The sequence below is a fragment of the Lagenorhynchus albirostris genome, chromosome 11 (genome assembly GCF_949774975.1).
Source record: "Lagenorhynchus albirostris chromosome 11, mLagAlb1.1, whole genome shotgun sequence".
Taxonomy (NCBI): domain Eukaryota; kingdom Metazoa; phylum Chordata; class Mammalia; order Artiodactyla; family Delphinidae; genus Lagenorhynchus; species Lagenorhynchus albirostris.
Window position 1 is genome coordinate 99,149,379 of NC_083105.1, and position 8,249 is coordinate 99,157,627.

General features: G+C 44.0%; 1 long non-coding RNA gene across 1 annotated transcript; it reads right to left on the reverse strand.

Annotated features, from left to right (window-relative positions):
- Positions 1 to 1,027: 1,027 nt before the first annotated feature.
- LOC132529601 (uncharacterized) lies at positions 1,028 to 4,176 on the reverse strand. Its single transcript, XR_009543511.1, has 2 exons — positions 3,941 to 4,176; positions 1,028 to 1,205 (listed from the first exon to the last, which is right to left on the reverse strand). It is a non-coding gene; the product is annotated as an uncharacterized LOC132529601 (long non-coding RNA).
- Between the last annotated feature and the right edge of the window lie 4,073 nt (positions 4,177 to 8,249).

The window sequence follows — 8,249 nt, forward strand, 5'->3', positions numbered from 1 at the left end:
GCCTCACAAATGGCGGTGGGAGAACCATGAGACTGTGACTGCCCCTGGAGGCTGGGCCAGTCCAGCACAGGTGAGGTCCACCTGCCCCGCCAGCATCACCTCCTATTGGCCCAGTTGTTCCACGGCGATCACTTTCATGCTCACATCAAGCAACTCATGGGGCTTAAGTGGAATTGCAGATTGAGAACCAACCACAGCAAATACCTCTTTTCCAAAACCATATGCTGGGCCCCAGGCCAAACAGCAGGATCTGTGCCTGCCTCTGATTTCCTTAAATCAGCTGTCAGTGGCTTTGCAGCTCTGCCCCCCCAAGCTTCTGGTAAAAGCAGCTTAAAGGGACTTCCCTGGTGGCGCAGTGGTTAAGAATACACCTGCCAATGCAGGGGACACGGGTTCGAGCCCTGTCCTGGTCCGGGAAGATCCCACATGCCGCGGAGCAACTAAGCCCGTGCACCACAACTACTGAGCCTGCACTGTAGAGCCCACAAGCCATAACTACTGAGCCTGAGAGCCACAACTATTGAAGTCCACACGCCTAGAGCCCGTGCTCCACAACAAGAGAAACCACTGCAGTGAGAAGCCCGTGCACCACAACGAAGAGTAACCCCCACTCGCCGCAACTAGAGAAAGCCCAAGCACAGCAACAAAGGCCCAATGCAGCCAAAAATAAATAAATTAATTAATTAATTTTAAGAAAAGCAGGTATGACTTTCAAATAAGGTATGACTGTACAGATGCAAAGGAATGGCTGGTTTGCCAAACTATTTCCAGGGTACCGCCTTTGTGTGGGGTGTGAGGGGGCGGAAGGTTGGTTATCCCTTCACACACAGGTGTCTAAAGATGCAGATCTTCCTGAATGCCTTAAAGTAGTGGGTGCCGTGCAGAAAGAGAGGGATGGGAAGTTATTCTTTTTTAATAGCTCATTTTTCTAACTTCAAAATCGATATGTATTTAATGTAGAAAACTGAAAACCCATGTGTTAAGTCAGGGTCATTACCATTAGCTCCTGTAACAAATAAACTCAAAATCACAACAGAGTAAAAGTATATTTCTCATTCACACAAATTTGAACAATGGCTCTCTTTGGTGACTCCCATTCAGGCAGTGACTCAGGGATCCAGGATTCTTTCATCTTGCTGTGATGCTGTTCCCAGTGTCGCAGAGCGTTCAGCTAGATCCTTTGCATCACTTGACCAGTCAACAAGCTGAGAGAGAGAGAGAGAGAGAGAGAGAGAGAGAGAGAGAGAGGAATTCTCAGGATTTTCTAAAGTCAGGTCTACGTCACTTTTCCCACATTCCATTGGCCAGAATTAAACCCATGGCTAACCTATAAGCAAGGAGGCTGGGAAATGTCATTTTCCTGGGTGCCTAGGAGGAAAATGGCATAGTATGGCTAACCAGAGCTCAGCCTCTGCCCCACACCTAACAGCACACAGGGGACAACAGATCACCTACAATCCAATGACCCCAGGACAGTTCACTGTTGACAATATGGCTTGTATAATTTGTGACTCTATTCTATGCATAGATGCCATTTTGCAAGCATATATAAAATATTTTAAAATATAAAACACTGTTTTACAGCATACGTTTTTCTAAACTTTGCAACTTAACTATAAATATATCTCAATAACCCAATTTTAAGAGGCTGCATAGTATTGCTCTATACGGATTACCATATTTAATGTCACCAATCTGTTGTGAGATTGGGGCCAGTCCAATTGCTAGATAGTTTGGGTTTTCTTTCATAAACTACAATGGTCATTTCCTCAGGATACATTCCCAGAAATAAAATTTGTAAATGAAAAGGAAGGAAATTTTGGGAGGGGGCTGATACAGTGGCTTCAAAATGCTTCTTTTCTTAGGATTTTATTTTGGGAAGTTTAACTACCATGACAATATGTTTTGCAAATCTTCACTGAGTTCGAAGCCAACAATTCCAATTTTCTAGAGCTGTCCTCGCTAAAGTGTCCTCCTTAACTTCTATTTGCTGAAGAAATGGACTTAACTTTGGCAAGTCAAGAAGGAAGGGAATATGCAAGGTCATGGGGACTAAGGTTGGCTGAGCCCATGCTACACACCAAGCATAATGCAAGAAGCTTGAGAAAGAATTACATTTACTCTCATGACAGCTTGAGAGGTACATAAGTATTATCCTAGGATTGTGAAGAACACTGGGATTCATGGAATCTCAGTTTTCTGCCCAAGACTGTTAATGTTGGGGTCAGGACTCACATAGGACCTGCCTTGGGCAAAATTAGGAGACAGATGAAGGAAACATTGTTTTCCACCCTTTTTCCTTCCTTGCCTTGTGTATTCATAATTCTCCCATCTCCAGCCCTGTTATCCCCAAAGCAGGAAAAGTTCCCATGAGGATATGACAAAGGGCACTGGTCAGAGAATCAGAAGAAATAAGCTGAGATTCTTTCTTAGTTTTGTCAGCCAATCTGCTATACTTACCTTGGTGAATCTGTTTTCTCACCTGTAGAAAGAAGGGTTAGAACCAGATAACCTCTAAGTCTCGTTTTCTTTTTTTTTGGCCATGCCATGCAGCTTGTGGGATCTTAGTTCCCTGACCAGGGATTGAACCTGGGCCCTGGCAGTGAAAGCACTCAGTCCTAACCACTGAAGCTCCAGGGAAGCCCCTCTAAGTCTCTTTAATGTCCTAAGATTACAGACAAAGGGCACTAGACTCAGTCCCCCTGTCCTTAAATGAGGAATTCAGCCCAGATGTATCTCAATTCTTTTCAGGTCTGATTCCGGAAGTCTTTCGTAGAGCCTAGCCAAAGACCTGACACATAGTAGGAATACAGTACAGCCTTATGACTATTGGCTCTTCAATCCTCTCCATTCTGACACCCCCAAAAGGTGCTAAATATATATTTAGTTGCGTTGAATTAGGTTCCTGCTTGCCCTGATGTTTTTCCAAAAAGGAGACGGACCTCTGATACAGAACGTTCACCATGATAACCTGTCTGTGTCCAGGTCCCATTAAACCAAACAGGCACATGGTTTGGCTGTAGCCGAAAAGGGCTTCACTTAGCTGTAAATAAATGTTTACTGGAAAAAATATGACCAAATACGTTTCACTAGTAACCTGGGACTCCTTACGCTACCCCATCAGTCCCAGTGGGAGAAGACCACAGGAATGGCGACCGGCGCACATCCAACTACTTGTGAACTCTTGGCTTGCCCGACCCTTTCTGAAAATGTTGGCAAAGCACAATTCAGAGACCTGAGTCCACTATTAGGCATTGGGAACAGAGCCAGATGTCATAGTGAAATTATAGTCCTGGCACCACTGGTCCCAATCTTTTTGGGTTCAAAGACCTCTTGAACAACCTAATTGAAGCGTATATATGGCCTCTCTCCAGAAAAGCGCATATATGTACTCTCTCTCTCTCTCTCTCTCTCTCTCTCTCTCTCACACACACACACACACACACACACACACACACACACACACACACACACACACATGGGTGATTTTTTAAATAGTAAACATGGAGCATGGTCCCGGTTCTCCAGAGGGGAGGGGCCTAGAGGGCCCCTGCCGAGCCAGACACTAGCTCTTTCCTTGGATCATGGGGACATCTGGAGGTTCCTAGAGAGAAGCCAGAACAGCTGGTGTTGGGGAGTATTAGTTGGATTTGAAACCAGTATGGAGGCATTCGGATATTTTAATAGCGAATACAGATGCACTGTTGCAAACCACTTAGTAGCAGACTTACAGATACACATAACATTTTGCACACAAATTCAAGGGATTCAGGGACCTCTTAGGGGTTCGTGGATATCAAATAAAGAATCCTGGGATTATTGGGCTTTCTTTCTGGGAATAAAATAAAATAAAGCCACTTGGTTATGCGATTTAGGTGTAGTCCCTTTACCTCTTAAGTTCTCAGATTTTGCATCTATAAAATGAATAAACAGGACTCACCTCCTATCTAAAGCTCCCTCCACTTCATCAGATCTACGGTCAGCGATTTAGTGGTCTTGATTCAGTGCTCTTTTTGCTGCTTGATCGTTTAAAAAATTCAACTGCTGCCTCCTCAGATCCTTTTAAGGAGCTAACTAGGGTATAAATAAATTGGCATGGGGTCAACCACGCAGAATAGCTTTCTAAAATGAGTCACGAATTGCCATGAGTTAAAAATTTGTTTTGCCGTCATGGGAGTTAGAGGACAGCTGGCAGCCACCGTCTGTACAATGACCTTTCCTGAGTCTGATCGCTTTGTTGAGTCATCCTTTTGGCCTCCGTTACTCCCAGCAAAGCAATTCCCATTTCTTTACCTTCTTCCCTTCGGTCCTAGTCTCAGGCGGAAATAGATTCACAGAAACATGGGCCTGGAAGTCTGGAAAGTTTCTGTCCAAAGTGAGTTGTGAGAAGGTATTTTTTTTAACCAGTAGACAAGCTTCCCTCATTCACTCATGAGTTACCTGCACAGATACACCCCAGATAATCTCTCTCTATTTATTTTTTTAAATTTCATTTTATTTCAGTCAAGAGCAATATTCTTCCTCTGTTTTTCCTTTTTTTTTTGGTCATGCCACTTGGCATGCAGGATCTTAGCTACCAGGCCAAGGATCGAAACTGCGCTCCCTGCAGTGGAAACCCAGAGTCTTGAACACTGGACCGCCAAACCCTGGACCGCCAGGGAAGTCCCTCTCTTTCTGTCTTTTTCTCTCTCTCTTACATCGTTCAAGTGGCTTTTGAAATCCCACATGGACTCGGAAGCCAAAGCCACCATGCTACACAACTTCATTTTACTCTATGTGTACAGTGCCTCTGAGTTGTGCAATGCAGTGGTACTCCAAGAAGCTTTCTTGGTAGACTCAAAGATTCTTAAGGGTTTTCCCTGCCTGTCCAACCTGGAAGCTCCCAAGTTTCTAACTTCTTCAGGGTTTATTTTATTTTATATATATATACTTTGCAGCTTGTGGGATCTTAGTTCCCTGACCGGGGATTGAACCTGGGCCACTGCAGTGAAAGTGCAAGTCCTAACCTCTGGACCACCTCTTCAGGGTTTAACAAATGTGGCTACTCTCACTTCTACATTTCCCAGTTTTGCCTCTTTCTGAGCTATCTATTCCTCAGTATAACCTGCCTCTTCTCCCAGATGTATTCCTGCATCTGGGAGAGTATCACCACCCCTAAGATCATCCATGGACCTCTTACGGGAATGAGTATAGCTCGCACAGGGGCAGGAAAGAGACAAATCTTGCCAGATTAGCGGCTGGGTGCTGAATAACAAAGGGAGTAGGTTGTATAGGTGGGGAGACCGTATACTGGGGCATGAGGAAAGCCAGGCCAGGTCAGACTTTTCATGGCGACAAGAAGGAAGGTGTTTGAACATCAGTGTGTTAGGACAGGCCTTAATGACACCATCCATGTTGGTAGTGATGTTTGTAGATACTATTTTATCTCTGGTCATCCTTGTCCTAGCCCCTCACCCTTTCACCCACATAAACATAGCTACATTTTCCAGGGATCTGGGAATGACCTGGGTGAAGAGAAGATACCTATGAACAAGGTTCTGGTTTCCTGCGCGACCACTGTGCTGATGAAGACAGACACTTCCAGGTGCTCTACCTTTCTGCACAGTGAAAAACATCAAGCTAAACATTAGCATTAATTTTCTAACTTCTTAAGTGAAACCGGAACAGACTGAGGCCCTGGACAAAGGTCCCTCCCATTAACTGGTTGCAGATGGGATCGGCTGCACAACAGCTCTTTTCTTCAGGTCTCCAAAAAACAACTCCACAAATCCAGGGGGAAAGGGCAAGCTTTTTTTCCCAGCAGAAAAGCCAACGTGGGCAAGATCAGAGACCGCTGCTGCCCTGAATGCCTGAAAACAAACCCTTCCTGGGGCAGTTTCCAGGGTGACACTGGAGCCAAAAAGGGATCAGTGGCCACGAGGAGAATATGTGAAATTCTTTCCTGGATGGAATCAGAGCCACTTGCCAGGTGAAGGGTAAGCCCAGAACAGGTCGGATGCTGGCCTGTCTACGTAGTCCTTGGGGATGATTCTAGGACAAACTGAAAGAAGAAAGAGGTCTCCACCTGAAAGCAGGTTAGCATACAAAAGAATATAGCAGTGTGGTTTGCCTCTTTGATGTCTTTTACTAATTTTCATAAAGAAAATATTTCAAAGGAGCAAGAAGCCAGGATGTGAAGGCAGGTTTTGATTGAACTAGCATTGGGAGCTTCCTATGTGCTAAATATCACGTCAGGTGTGTCATAGGTGTTAGCTCACTTCATTTTAGCGGCATCCCTTAAGAGCTATGTTGTTATCATCTTCCCAGTCAGTTGAAGTGCTGGAACTGAAATGAATTCAGATGTTTTCTTGTTTAAAATTGATGTATAATTTACATACACTAGGATGCACCTCCATTAAGAATATGGTTAATGTGTTTTGACAGTTATACACCCAAATAACCACCTCTTTAACCAAGATCTAGAACATTTTCATCACCCTGGAAAGTTTCCTGAGCCTCTTTCAAATCAACACTCTTCCTGGGACTTCCCTGGGGGTCTAGTGGGTAAAGACTCCGTGACCCTAATGCAGGGGACCTGGGTTCAGTCCCTGGTCAGGGAACTAGATCCCGCATGCATGCCGCAACTAAGAGATTCACATGTCACAACTAAGAGCCCGCATGCCGCAAGAAAGATCGTGTGTGCCGCAACTAAGACATGGTACAGCAAAAATAATAAATAAATATTAAAATTTTTTTAAAAACCTCTCTTCCCACAAAAGTCAACCACACTCCAGATGTCTATTATTATTTATTAGTTTTGCCCATTGTATTAATTTGCCAAGGTTGCTACAACAGAGCATCACAGAATGGACGGTTTAAACAACAGAAATTTATTTTCTACCATTCTGGAGGCTAGAGAAGAAAACAAAAGTCCAAGATCAAGGTGTTGGCAGGGCTGGTTTCTTCTCAGTCCTCTTTCCTGGGCTTACGGATGGCTGTCTTCTCCCTGTGTCCTCACGTTGTCTTCCCTCTGTGTGTGTCTGTCCTAATCTCTTCTAACAAGGACATGGGTCGTATTGTATTAAGGCCCACCCTACTGACCCCAGTTTAACTTAATTAGCTTTTTAAAGGCTTCTTCTCCAAAAAAAGTCACATTTTGAGGTACTGGGGGTTAGGACACCAACATGAATTTGGGGGGGACATAATTCAGCCCATAACACCTATTCTTGAACTTTATGTAAATGTAATCGTACAGATGACACTCTTTTGTAGTTGGTCTCTTTCACTCAACATATTTTTGAGATTCACTCATGTGCTTGTGCGTATCACTAGTTTATTCCTTTTATTCATTGTATGCATATATCCTAGTTTGCTTATCCATTCTTTTTCGTGGACATTTGGATTGTTTCCATTGTTTTTGCTATTACTGCTAAATCTGCTATAAACATTCTTATTCAAGTGTTTTTGTGCATATGTGTTCGTTTCTCTTGGGGGTGGAATACAAGGTCAGAGGGAAGGTGCAGGGTTAATTTTGTGATCGATAAAAATAATGATATCATGAATTTATGAGAAGGATCTAGAATAATTCCTGGTATAGAGTAAGTACAGTCAGCCCTCCATATCCATGGATTCGACCAACCACAGGTCAAAAATACTTTTTAAAAGTCCAGAACTTGGGCTTCCTTGGTGGCGCAGTGGTTGAGAGTCCGCCTGCCGATGCAGCGGACACGGGTTCGTGCCCCGGTCCGGGAAGATCCCACATGCCGTGGAGCGGCTGCGCCCGTGAGCCATGGCCACTGAGCCTGCGCGTCCAGAGCCTGTTGCTCCGCAACGGGAGAGGCCACAACAGTGGGAGGCCCGCGTACCGCAAAAAAAAAAAAAAAAAAAAAAAAAAAAAAAGTCCAGACCTTTCCCAAAAGCAAAACTTGAATATGCCATGCCCTGGCAACCATTTACATAGCATTTACATAGTATTTACATAGCATTTACATAGTATTAGGTATTATAAATAATCTAGAGATGATTTAAGGCATGTAGGAGGATGTGCATAGGTTATATACAAATACTATGCCATTTTATATGACGGACTTTAGCATCCACAGATTTGGGGATCTGTGAGGGTCCTGGAACCAATCCCATGAAGATACTGAGAGACGATGTACTAAATAAATGGAACCCAGGGTTAAACAGTCTTCCTTCATTTTCAGGCTAAATTGATAATCCAAGAATCATTTGCGAGTGGATTTGGCATCCAGGCAGACACTACGACA